This window comes from Mus caroli, unplaced genomic scaffold (assembly GCF_978045245.1).
Source record: "Mus caroli unplaced genomic scaffold, Mus_caroli_1 scaffold_9, whole genome shotgun sequence".
In the NCBI taxonomy this organism is placed as follows: domain Eukaryota; kingdom Metazoa; phylum Chordata; class Mammalia; order Rodentia; family Muridae; genus Mus; species Mus caroli.
Window position 1 is genome coordinate 96,291,861 of NW_028227264.1, and position 13,308 is coordinate 96,305,168.

Here is a 13,308-nt window from a genome sequence, read left to right on the forward strand (position 1 = left end):
TGGGAATAATAAAGGCAATGTTTGAATAATTTTTAATTCTGTGAAATTCATTTCTGTTTTGCAAAAGTGACCCTTGGAACAAATTAGACAAATTTCACATAAAATCGGAAACCAATGGATCCACTCCTTTTCCAATCACTGAAAATTACAAGATGCATCACAAGCCATGTGTAGTCAGGGCCCAGCTCAAAGGCAGTGCAGGTTGGGGTCCAGCCTCAGGTTCTGTACTACTTTCCATTCTTAGCCTTGGGCATTTGTTGCATGAGCATCCTCTCTCACTTTATGGCATCACCAGCAAACTTGCAGATCCCATGTGAGCTTCTCCATAGCCTTTTGATCCTCAGTGTGCAGCCAATGGAAGGTCTTCTCTCCAGATGTGTATTCTTCAAGTCACTAGCCTGGGCTGCTTTGACGGAAAGCACAGGGACAGTGTGGTATTATCCTGGAGCATCTCCCCAGGAGCTTGGGTGAGGCTGTGGAGGAACTTGTCCCCTGCCTGTGCACTGATCTCACCTGTGACCCTGAGGGAGGCGCCCATGACAATGGTCTTATAGCCAAATTTCTTGTAGTAGTTATACATTTTGGTGACACTCTTTATGCCAAGGTCCTCCTGGGGCTCTTGGAATTTCTTGTCTGTCTTTGCCACTTGGCAGTCAAGGATGCACCCCACAAAAGGAGAGGTGTGAGACACGCCCACTTCATCCCAAGTCAGTGCCCTGGGCAAAGGATTGAAGCAGTGGCATGTTGCAATAGATGCCATGCTGTTCCAGCCTGAATTCCTTCCCAGGTTGAGGATAACTTGATGAGAATTCTATCCTTATTATATCCAGCTTCTTGGTAAAGCTCAATGAGGCATCTGTCTTGGGTCACCATTACATCCTTATCAAAGGAAAACCTTGTATCCACTTCTGTGGACACATGGCCTGGAACCTTCTTTAGTATTTCTGCTTTAAACAACACAAAAAGTTTATCAATAGCATTTTTAATCCACTCCTCTTTTTTTTTTTTATAAAGGATTTATTTAGTTTATGTATGTGAGTGCAGTACACTGTAGCTGTATTCAGACCCACCAGAAGAAGGCATTGAATCCCATTACAGATGGTTGTGAACCACCATATGGTTGCTGGGAATTGAACTCAGGAGCTCTGGAAGAGCAGTCAGTGCTCTTAACCTCTGAGCCATCTCTCCAGCCCCCTAATCTCCTCCTCTTGGGACCCATTCAGCTCCTTGCTGTAGGCAATGGCCTTTTCCACTAGCTCTTGGAAGGCAGGCATCTGTGCTGCGTCAGGATCAGGGATGAGTTGGTGGTGGCTTCCTGTGGCTTGTACCCATCGAGTGCTGAAGCCACCCCATTAGCCACCATGCTGGTACAATGCTCCACCTGGTTAAGGGTAGACTCCATCCTCTGGTCCTGACATGGTGAAGCATGTACAGTTCTGGAGGAACCAAGAGCATGGAGACTCAACATACTAGATTTCACTCTGAAGATGCAAGAGAAAGTCAAATTGACTGAGACACATAGTGGTGGGGAACACTTCAGTCCTCAATTTCATAGATTTTTTTTTTTTTTACCAACCTTCTAGTGCATGATGGGAATAGAAAACATTATTTCCTGGGTTAATGGAAAATGGCATCTTAGAGTTCTACTACTTCTTATAACATGAGATGTATAAATTTACACCCCTCTTAGGCAAAGGAGAAACTGACCTGAATAAGTATTGGTATTTTTATTTTAATAAAAGTGTATAATTTATTAAATATACATAATTGTGAAACTGCTTCCTGGCTCCAATGGCATTAGCTAAGCATTGTAATTACAGTAAGATTTTTTCTTAATTTAAAGAATTTAATAAAGAGTTAAATAATTTTTCCTAATTTGTAATATATTTCCCTGTAGTTTTCTCTCTTCTTTTTAATTTTTTTTTGAGATTGCGTTTTAATTATAGCATTTCTTCTCTTCCTTTACTCCCTTCAAACCCTCCCATATAACTCTCACTTTAAATGTATGACTTCTCCTCAACAGTTCTATTACATGCATATTTGTATTTGTATATACATACATATTTCCAAATGCTACCTGTTGAGTCCATGCAATGTTACTTGGATATGTGACCATCTGGCATGCGATGACCGATTGGTGTGCTCCTTTCTGGGGAGGGCAAAAACTCCTGCTCTCAGGTTTGCTCAGTTGCCTGTAGTTCTTGGTGTAGTACCCTCATGGCCTTCTCACCTCCCTCTGTGTGCACTCTGGCATGTTCATGATACCTTTATTTGGATCATATTCAAGTGGTCATGTTGATAAGACTTTATGGGTGTGGCTCTTGATGTTACTAGAAGACACAAAGTACCTGATCCTCTCGGCTCTTACAGTCATCTGTTCCCTCTTTTCCAAAGCTCCCCTACCCTCAGGTATGGAAGTCTTTTGTAGATGTGTCTATTGGTACTGGGATCCACAACTCTGCATATTGATTGGTTGTGATTTTCTGTAGTGGTTTCTATTCATTGCAAAAAAGTTTTCTTGGTGAGGGGGTGAAGGCTACACTTAATATGTGTATATAAACACAGTGCTTATAGATTGTTGTTAGGGATTGTGCTGGTATAGTAAATTAATAGTTATAGACTCTCCTCCAATAATCATGGCTTAATTAGCACTGATCAATTTTCTAGGTTTCCAATACCAGACATGGTATCTTCCTTGTTGAGTGGGTCTTAAGTCCAACTAGAGAGTTGTTGGCTACCTGTAAGATGTATGTGGCACTACCACATCCATGCTGGTCCTTGATGTAGTTCATAGGTATGATAGCTGGGTTGGATTGAGCCTTCTGCCACTATGAAAGCTAGCCAGGGAGAGGGCATTCAGGTCAGTTCTACTCAGGAGCTGCTGGGCCATGTTTCTGAAGTATGTGGTGGCTTCAGCACTAGGGACTTACATTCTACCTAGGAAGAAACCAAAGGTAGAGGCAATAGGCTGTTTGTTTTGGGACTCTTTCAGATAGCCCTGGCCTAAAACTCAAAAAAGAGGGTTTTTCATGTCTAGTATTAAGGTTTCTGTTACATACGTGGTCTTTGGCTCTTGGAGGGAACACCATCATCCCAGATGATTAAAAAGTTCATTAAACTGTGCATATTTATATACAAATTATATGCATTATAGGGTTTTTAACATAAATAATAAGAGTGTGATTTCTTGTAGTCTTTTTATCCCATCCATATTGTCATTTTGCCCACTGTCTTAGTTTGGGGAACTAGTGCTGTGATGAGTCACATGACCAAAAGTAAGTTGGGAAGGAAAAGGTTTATTCAGCTTATATTTTCCCATCTTAGTCCATCACTGACGGAAGTCAGGACAGGGACTCAAGCAGGGCCAGACTCTGTAAGCTGGAGCTGATGCAGATGGAGGGATGCTACTTACTGTCTTCCTTCTCATGGCTCCTCATGGCTTGTTTAGCCTGATTTCTTATAGAACACAGAACTAATGACCAGGGACAGCTCCTCTTGCACTGGGTTGGACCCACCCATATTAATCACTGATGAAGACAATGCTTTACAGACTTGCTTATGGCCCAATCTTATAGATGCATTTTCTCAACTGAGGCTTCCCCTTCTCCAGTGTAAAAATCAGCACACCCACCTCCCTCCCTCCTCTGTATTTAGTTCCCTTTCATTTCCCTAATGAGTCCCCTTTGCCCCCTTTTCCCATCAGATCAGTCATATACAGCTATTCTTTACTGTTCTGCTTCACTCTTCTGTATTTACCTCCTTCCCTTTCCTGAGGAGCCTCCCTTTCCTAAATCAGATCACTTGTATCCTGATATTTTCCTTCTGACTCCTCCCATCTTCTTTTGTATTTATCTATCACCCAGGAGTTCTCTCCTTTCCATTTCCCTTATCAGATCACTTGTATACTACCAGTCTTCTGACTTTTTACTCTCTTCCCACCTTCTTCAGTATTTATTTTTTATCTACCTTCTTGGGCAGATGCAGTATGATTTTAATAAAAAGGAAACCCAGCTACAAAGAGGGGAGACAGAGCCCCAACATTCTGAAAGTTGGTAAGTTGTGTGTCATCACATCTTGTACAAACAATCACACTTCTCTATGTCTTGAAAGCAATGAATGCAGTCTTCACACCTTTAATCTCAGCACTCAGGAGGCAGAAGCAGGCAGATCTCCTTGAGTTCAATGACAGCCTTGTTTACATAGTGAGTTTTAAGATAGCCAGGTTTCTGTAGAAAGACCCTGTTCCACAAGCAGACAAATAAACGAGCAGACAACAAAATATAATGCACACAGCTCCACAGGTGTGCCTGATACCCAAATACACGTAGTAGTCCCTTTACCAAGTCTTTTCCTTTTTTTTTTTTCAGAAACAAGATATGCCATCACCTGCAGTTTTCAATTATTGCACTTTAACTTCTACATTTTCTTTTTTTAAAGTACCTAAACTATTTTTTTTATTAGGTATTTATTTCATTTACATTTCTAATGCTATCCCAAAAGTCCCCCACACACTCCCCCACACAACCACCCACTCCCACTTCTTGGCCCTGGTGTTCCCCTGTACTGAGGCATATAAAGTTTGTATGACCAATGGACCTCTCTTTCCACTGATAGCCGACTAGGCTATCTTCTGATACATATGCAGCTAATTCATCCTCTGACTGGAATGCTTTCTACTCAGTGACTTCTCTGCATAACCCCACTCTCCCTTTCCTGCCATGTATATATTTGTATATTAGATGCTTCTAAGCCACTCTATAAAAGGGCATCTTCTATCATTCCTGGGCACCCTTTCATGTTCTTTGTTAACATTTATTGTTGGAATGGATATCTGTCTGGCATATTATAGACACATTAGCTTATTGATTTGTAATTTTCCTCTTCTGGAAAGTATCTTTTGTCTTTTGATTGATTATAGATGTAAGCCAATGCTTTCCATATTGTAGGCATTGAGTAGTCATGTTACTAATTTTTTGATGTGGCAAAATACCAGATAGAAGTAACTTCAGAAAGGCAGACTTTATTTTGGGTCACAGTTTGGGGGCATGCCACATGGGAATGGTGGACAGAGCAGGAAGCAGCTGGTCACCTTGAACCCAGAGCCAGGAAGCAGAGAATTATGAATACTGGTGTTCAACTTGCTCTGTCGTTTTCATTCAGTGCAATGGTGTCACCTTCATTTAGGCTAGGTTTTCACAGCTAGGTCAATTCCAATCTAGAGACAATCCCATAGATGGTAGATATATACATCGGTTTGTCTCCTGTGTGCTTGCATATCTTGTTGATTGGCAGTGTTAACCCTCCCAGAAATACTGGTGACAGAAATGAGTAAACACAGCCTGAAGGCATTATCCTTACCTTACAAGATGGGTTATCCATGATCTAATGCTAGGTCTGATACCTTATTTCAGGAAAGTAGTACCCACAGGTACAATTTATTGACCATGTAGAATTTTACGGTCACTTTAAAAATATTATGTGATATCATCCCTATAGCAATCATTTAATCAGAGTCACCCCCTCCCCAATTAAGAGAGAGTAAAAACATTGCTCACAGAAGTCTCACAAATTAGTCAAAGCCACAATTACCTTACTATCTGAGATGAACCCACATTCTTGTGATGCTACCATTGGGGCTTGTAACATTTCCCCTAGAATAAGAGCAGAAGGGGCAGAGTATTGCACTGGATGCAGGGCAAAATGCATCTCAGTAAAGACTAGATACTTGCTAGTTTCTCTCATTTACCCTGCTAGGCAACCAATAAATGCCTTAGCTTTGCATTCTAATTCTGACTCTGAAAAGGATAAACATCACAAGGGACCCACCCCCCACCCCACCCCCCCCACCCCCCGCTTTAAAATCGTCATTGCTGGGTATCACTTATGCACAATAAAATATATTTGACTACATGGTTGTATTTGATTTCAACAAAATTCTGTATTCTGCAGCAACTAGCACTCCGGAGACGTCAAATATTTTGGAAGAGACAATGCAATGGAAGAAAAGATGCTTCCATGACTCCAAACAGCCTTCTGTGCTTCTTTATAGTTAAACCTTACTCTCTTCTTTCTGACCTGATTCCGAGCCCTGAAGCAGAGCCCTGGCTTCATTGTTAGCTGAGGAGCTGTGGACATTCTCCTTCTCCTTGTTGTTTTTCAGTTTTCCTTCTGTACCTCAGCACAATATCAGTGTTCAGTGACCCAACAACATTTGGGACGGCAACAGAAAAAGTAATTTAGAGAGTGAGGCTGCCTCAGATCATCTTCCTTATATCAGCCCCATTAAGTTTTCATTAACAGTCAGAGTGGGGTTCCTCAAATTGGCAGAAGACCAGTAAGCTGGCTTCCAGAAAGAAAGCTGAATGAATAAGGCCAGCCTATCTTTTATCTGATGCTAGAGAGTCTAGCCAGTTGAAAGCATCATAGAGGTCATTGCCAATTTTGCACTGAACAATTAGCACCCTCTTTCTCATCAAGTGGCAAAATTGCCATGCTAGCTTCTTGTAAGGATCAGAGCATGCCATTGGCTCCTCAGCGTTTTCTGTGGCGTCATCATCAGGCATGACACAGCCTCTGATGCTGACTATTATCATTTAGATGAGGAAAGGGCTGTGTAACTACTATGAACATTGTCTACTTAATTCTTTTTCAGGGTAGTTGTAAGAGGTTACGACTGTATAAATTTCATTCTTCACCGGCCAACATAATGCCGATGTGTCATGATACGTGGCCCATGAGTAAACCGTTTCTCAGCCCACAGTATTTGTAGTGCTAGTAAACCAATGCCATTAAAAACTTTAATGACTTCAAATAGTCTTGGGGATTTTGAAATTGCTTCTCCTGACATGACCTCAGTTCTGCTCTTTATGTCCAGACTTGAGGAATTAATGCAGCTCTGAATTCCTCCACAAGGCTAGTCTATTTCCTCCACAAGGCTAGTCTATTTCCTCCACAAGGCTAGTCTATTTCCTCCACAAGGCTAGTCTATTTCCTCCACAAGGCTAGTCTATTTCCTCCACAAGGCTAGTCTATTTCCTTTCCATGGGTTTTATTCTTAGTACTTGGTGCTCATTCATACTTACCCCTGCACGTGTGTGTATGTGTGTGTATACATACATACATACATACTACATACATACATACATACATAATACATACATACACACACATACATGTATGTATATTCATACATTGAATGTGTACTTATGGCTATATATTTCTGTGAGCATGCTTGCACTAGCCAGAGAAGGTTATCGGGTATTTTGTCATTCTTCACCATATTCTTTTGAGACAGGTCTTTCACTGAACCTAGACTCGTGTCCAGCAAGCCCCAGAAATCCTCCTGTCCCCATTACCCATGATTCTAGGGTTATGGTTGTACACCAGCTTTTTACATAGTTACTGGGATTGGAATTCATGTCTTCATGTTTCTTACAGGTGTCCTTCCCCACAGAGTCATCTTTCCAGTCATACCTTTGTGCATGGTTAATTTAGCTTAATATGTTATACATATTAATATGTACATGTTACATATTAATTACATACATGTTAATATGTTATACTTTTTAGGTGCCTCACTTAGAGACAGGTGTGGTGAAGAAGATCAAGCAAACTGAATTCAGTCAAATGTAGGCTGTATCACTTGAGAACAGTGTGGCTACATGCAAGCTCTATGTCCTTTGTCTGCCTCAGTTCCGCATCCTAAACGGATGATAGTGGTGTCCATGATTATTGTATCAAAACTCACTTTGTAAGTTCCTTATAAGCAATAATGATCTAATGAGGGAAAACTGGTATTCAGGCAATGCCAAATGATAGTGAATTTCCAGAGGCAGAGCCACCTGTTATACATCCGGACACATTATACACTCCTTCAGCTACTCAAAATTAATTTGCTGCTTACTATATGGTACCATCTAAATGATATACTGTGCCTGAAGTTATCAACAAGTCTCTTTCTCTTTGTCACTTTCATGGTATAGGAATGTGATGGTATATGTGAAATCTATCTATCTATCTATCTATCTATCTATCTATCTATCTATCTATCTATCTATCCGATTTCACAAGCATTTGAGCCACTATAGAGTCTTCTGTATTATTAATAAGATAAAAACATAAAATTATTTCTAAAGTCTCACTAGAAAGAAGAGAATTCACATTTATGGTGGCAGTACCTCCTCTTTCTCTTAGACTTCATATTTCTGCTTGCTTCTTCACATTTGCATATTTTGTACATATTTTGGAAATGAATAGCCAGAGGCATATTATAGACAGAATCCAAATTCTTTCTTTTTGGTAATCATTTTATGGTCGTTGATATTTTGAACTATTTTTTGTTAAGAAATGTAATATTGTTGAAATTTATTTTTTACTTTTTATCTTCATAAACATTTGCCTGTATCTATGCTTGTGCACCATGTGCATATCTGGTGCCTGAGAGGGTCAGGAGCGGGCAGATCTACTTGAACTGAAGTTACAGGAAGTTTTGAGCTGACAGGTGGGTGCTGGGACTCAAACCTGGATCCTTGGCCAGAGAAACAACCTCTCTTAGCCACTGAGCCATGTCTCCAGCTCCAGAAATCTAATAGTTAAAAGTCAGTATTTTAGTGTTGTTGAAGTTTCTTGGATAGTTTTGCTATCTAAGCCCTCTGATGGTTTGATCTATAATTCTAGAACTCAAGAGGCAGAAATAAGTGGATCCTTGGAGCTTGGTGGTCAGTCAGACTAGCCAACATGGCAGGCTCGAGGCTAGAGAGAAACTTTGTCTCAAAAAGGGTTAGTAGATAGCACTGGAGGAAAGAGATGGCTCATTATTTTCTGGTTTCAATACTTCACCCACACATATGCACTTACACACGCACACGCGCGCGTGCGCGCACACACACACACACACACACACACACACACACACACACATGCACGCACAAGCACATGTATACGTGTACATGTACCTGGAAAGGATATATTTCAATGCAGTTAGACTTTATTTGGTAAGAGTAGGCTCAACACAACTAAAATAAAGTGATACAAAATAAAACATGGGAGGATTTAATAAAAGTAATGAAAGGCTAATTAAGAATTTGAAAGAGTTGCTTAAGATCATTGCTTTGGCTTTGATGATGTCTCCCATCTAAATTAACTTAGACTTCCCTCTTCCCCTTTGGTGGACTCCCAGTGTAGAAGTCGCAGTGCCTGTAAAGGGTGACAAAGTAGTAATAGATGTGGTAGTGTCCATTCCCACTCCTAGGTACCACACACATGCCGTACCATAGGCCTCCTGGTGGACTGGTCAGTAGAAACAAAGCAAGCATAATGACTCATTCTTTCTGTTAACTTGACTGGAATTGGAATCGCCTGGAAGACCCCTCTTGGAGTGTCTTGGAGCACATTTTCAGTGATGTGCTGAAAATGGACGGCAATCCAAGGGACTGGATCACCAGCCTGAATCAAAACGAAGGGTGAGGAGAGAAGGCAAGCTGAGGTCTCGCTTTTACTTCTCTCTGCCTCCTGGCTGTGGATGCAGCGTGACCAGGCACCTCATGCTCCGTGGCCACGCCCTTCTCGCCATGATGGTCTGTATTTTCAGTCCAAATAAACCTTCCTGTATGCTGATTTCTGTCCGGGGCAAGCATTTTATCACAAATATGAGAACAGGAGCAACAGACCGAAAGAGCTGGAACTTAGAATGCAACCATGGTGGCTATGGGAAGAGAATGCGAAATTTCAGTATGAAGGAATAGACCACACCAAGCATTCAGACCTGAGTCTCTAGTGTCACAACAGAGTTAGGAAGGAAGAGCTAAGAGTTTGGTAGCTGGACTTTCTTCTGCCTCTATATTGGTGGTTCTCAAATTTCCTAGTGCTGTGAACCTTTAATACAGTTTCTCAGGGTGTGGTGACCCCAACCATAGATTATTTTTACTGCACTTCATAACTGTATTTTTGACACTGCCATGAACTATAATATAAATATCTGTTTTTTTTTCTGATGATCTTAAGTGGCCCTTGTGAAAGGGTCATTGGAGTCCCACAGGTTGAGAACCACCACGACTCTAGATTTTATTGAAGGGAAGCAAGTCAGACTCAACTTAGTGGAAGTGAACAAATAAGGGCAGGGACACACAATACATGGGACAGTATTGGAAGCAATTTTGTGACAAATTAAATCTAGGCCTGCTACATTCTATTCTTCACTGTTGAATGTGTACTAAAGAGTTAAAGGCAAATGTTTACCTACTCAGCATGAGGGGATATATATATATATATATATATATATATATATATATATATATCCTAACAGATAGCAATTGACCGACTGACTATTTACCTTGTACCAGGCAATGTGCTGTGCACCTACACATATTATTTGGTCTTCAGAGTCCAAAGTTCTAGGTTTTGGCATGAACACATGTCTAGCATGAACACGTGTCTACTAGCATGAATGGTGTATTGATATGTATGCAGTCTGAGAGAGGCCAGGCAGCATTAGGGCTTGGCTTATGTCTCAATTGCTTTTGCCTTTATTGAATTTAGCCTGTTGTTCTCAGTATTTCTAGGAAAGAGAAGGTGAATGAATATTTATTGCTCATGAAAACACACAGAAACAATTTCAAGCTGTTTCCATGTGGATAGCACTTTAGCAGACTCTGGCATCTTGAGGTAATATGAATAAGTATACATTTTAAATTGCTGAACCTTAGAGGATCTTTCATAGAAGTTATTTCAAATTTATTTGAAACTTCAGGTAACAAAGCTAGTAAAATTTAGAGAACTAAAGAGAAAATTGTTTTTGTGGTGTATGTATATGTGTGAGGGTCTATACACACATGTGTGTATGCAGATGTGTGTATGTATGTATCTACGTACATATATGTGTATCTGTGTATGTGTACATGAATGTATGTACACTGGTATGTGTGTATGTTTGTGCATGTCTGTATGCATGTGAATGTGTATGTGTATACGTGTACATATGTTTGCCTGTGTGGGCTCACATGTCATGTCTCACAAGTGCTTGTGTAATATGTGTATATTTTACCTGGTAGGCTGTTGGCCTTTTAAACCATTTAAAAAACATCTGTCCTTATTACCTTTCTTTTTCTCTTGAAGGCCATGAGTTTTACTCTTAATTAACTTTGTAAAAGTCTATCTGCATCACCAGGGTTTGGCAAATACATTTGCCAGAAGATAAATTAAAAAGATTTTTATTTATGGAAGTCAAGGAGAGGACGCCTAAGACCTACAAACCAATTGATTCCAACATCTGTCATGTTTGGACAGACTGTTTAAACTGCAGTTTGAATATAAAGTGAGTTTTGGCTGGCAAACAAATTCTTATTTCGGGAATAGTTTACTTCGAAAACATTCTATGAATAAATGTTTTTACCTTCTTTTCTTTTTCTTTTTCAGACAGATATGCTAATTCTGGCCCGGGCAAGTTAAAAAGCAGAGCAGAGAAGGCTCTTGGGAGAAGATAGATTGGAGACACTAATGAGAAAATTGCAGGACTATTAGCCCAGCATGAAACCCTGCATGTTTGATTTCTCCCTTCCCTTCATCACCCTGATCAAATCAGTCACCTCACCCCTAAGTTCTTTGTCTGCAATGCCTCCCAACTTTCCCTATTTGCATTGCTGGCATCTTCCTTCAGATTTGGGCTCCTTACTCCCAGCTCCACAGCAGGGATCTTTATTACCCATGTTTCTGTGTCTTTCAGAAGCCACCCTACAGAATTTCCGAGTCACTTTGTCTATGTCTCCACACTTGGCCTTCTCCTTGCCTTTACACTGAGCTGGTTAACTGGCCCTGGAGATTCACTTGTCTGATTGGCAGGCCTTGGTATCTGGTGTGAGTTCCCAGTCCCTCTGCCCCTGCTTTCTGGATCCCAGGATATACCTGTATCTACTCTTTACTCCATGTACACCACATGTGTGTTCTCCACATGTGTGTTAAGTGTTTCCTGGCTTTATGGCTTTCTTCAGATGATTTTCAGTTTTCTCAATGGAGGTTTCCTTGTTTATCACGTATTGTGGCAAGATAAAGGGCTCGTCCCAGTGTTCATTCAGATTCTTTTTGTTTAAACATTCACATTTATGTTCTTAGTGTGTGCATGTGTCAGGGGCCTGTACCACCATGCCTGTGTGGAGGTCAGAGGACAACCCAGAGCAATCGGTTCCCTCCTTCGATGAGGTGGACTCTAGACATGGAACTCAGGTTGGTAATAAGCACCTTTATCCCCTGAACCGTCTTGCCTACCTTATTATTTCAATTCTTGATCTTAGATGTCGTAGTCCTTCCATCTCCTTAGTTTAATTTTGGAGCAGTTTCAGATTCACAGAACAAAGGAGCAGAAAGCACAGAGAGCACCTTTAGACCCCAATGCTCACACAGTCGCCTCCATGGCAGCATCCTCCACCCAAGAAGTACACCTGGTACCATCTGCTCTTCATAGATACACTATTTATCCTTCAGGGAAAGTCTACAAGGTTGGTAGTTTTTGATTTGAATATGGTTGGCTTTGGCAGTTTGGTTAAACTGCTAATGTAACCCCCATTATCACATTATATAGAACAAGTTCTTTGCCTTCAAAAATGTCTCTCCTCTGCTCCAACTCCCTTTTCTGTTACTCTGGAAAATCAGTTAAAAAAATTGTCTCCAAGCCGGGCGTGGTGGCGCACGCCTTTAATCCCAGCACTCGGGAGGCAGAGGCAGGCGGATTTCTGAGTTCGAGGCCAGCCTGGTCTACAAAGTGAGTTCCAGGACAGCCAGAGCTACACAGAGAAACCCTGTCTCGAAAAAAACCACAAAAAAAAAAAAAAAATTGTCTCCATAGTTTTGTCTTTTCCAGAAGGCTTTGTAGTTAGAATCAAGCCATGGCAACGATTTCAGATGAGGCCATTTCATGTAGCAGCATGAATTTAAGAGCCTTCTATGGAGTAATTCCCATTTAAGATTCTCCCAGCAAATGTTAGCTCATTTCCCTCCAGTGCTGAATCCATTATCCATTGCTCCACGGTTCATTTATCCATTTACCCAGTGAAGGACATTTTTATTGCCTCCACATTAGGCCAATTATGAGTTTAGTTGTGATAAACATTCAGGTATAGTTTGATGTATAAATACACGGTGACTTTTCAAACTCCTTTACATAAATACCAACAGTATCCAAGGGTACATTTGGCTTGGTGACAACTGTCAAACTTCTCTTCAAGGTGATACTCTATCCACAAAACTTGGCAGCTCTTGCCGTTTCTGACCTCTACAGGATTTGGTTCTCTCAGTAGTAATGGGGTATACATATAATGT

The 13,308-nt window shown here is 40.8% G+C and overlaps 1 pseudogene; it reads right to left on the bottom strand.

The window, feature by feature from the left end:
- Positions 1–227: 227 nt before the first annotated feature.
- LOC110302742 (transaldolase pseudogene) lies at positions 228–2,374 on the bottom strand (annotated as a pseudogene).
- Positions 2,375–13,308: the final 10,934 nt, after the last annotated feature.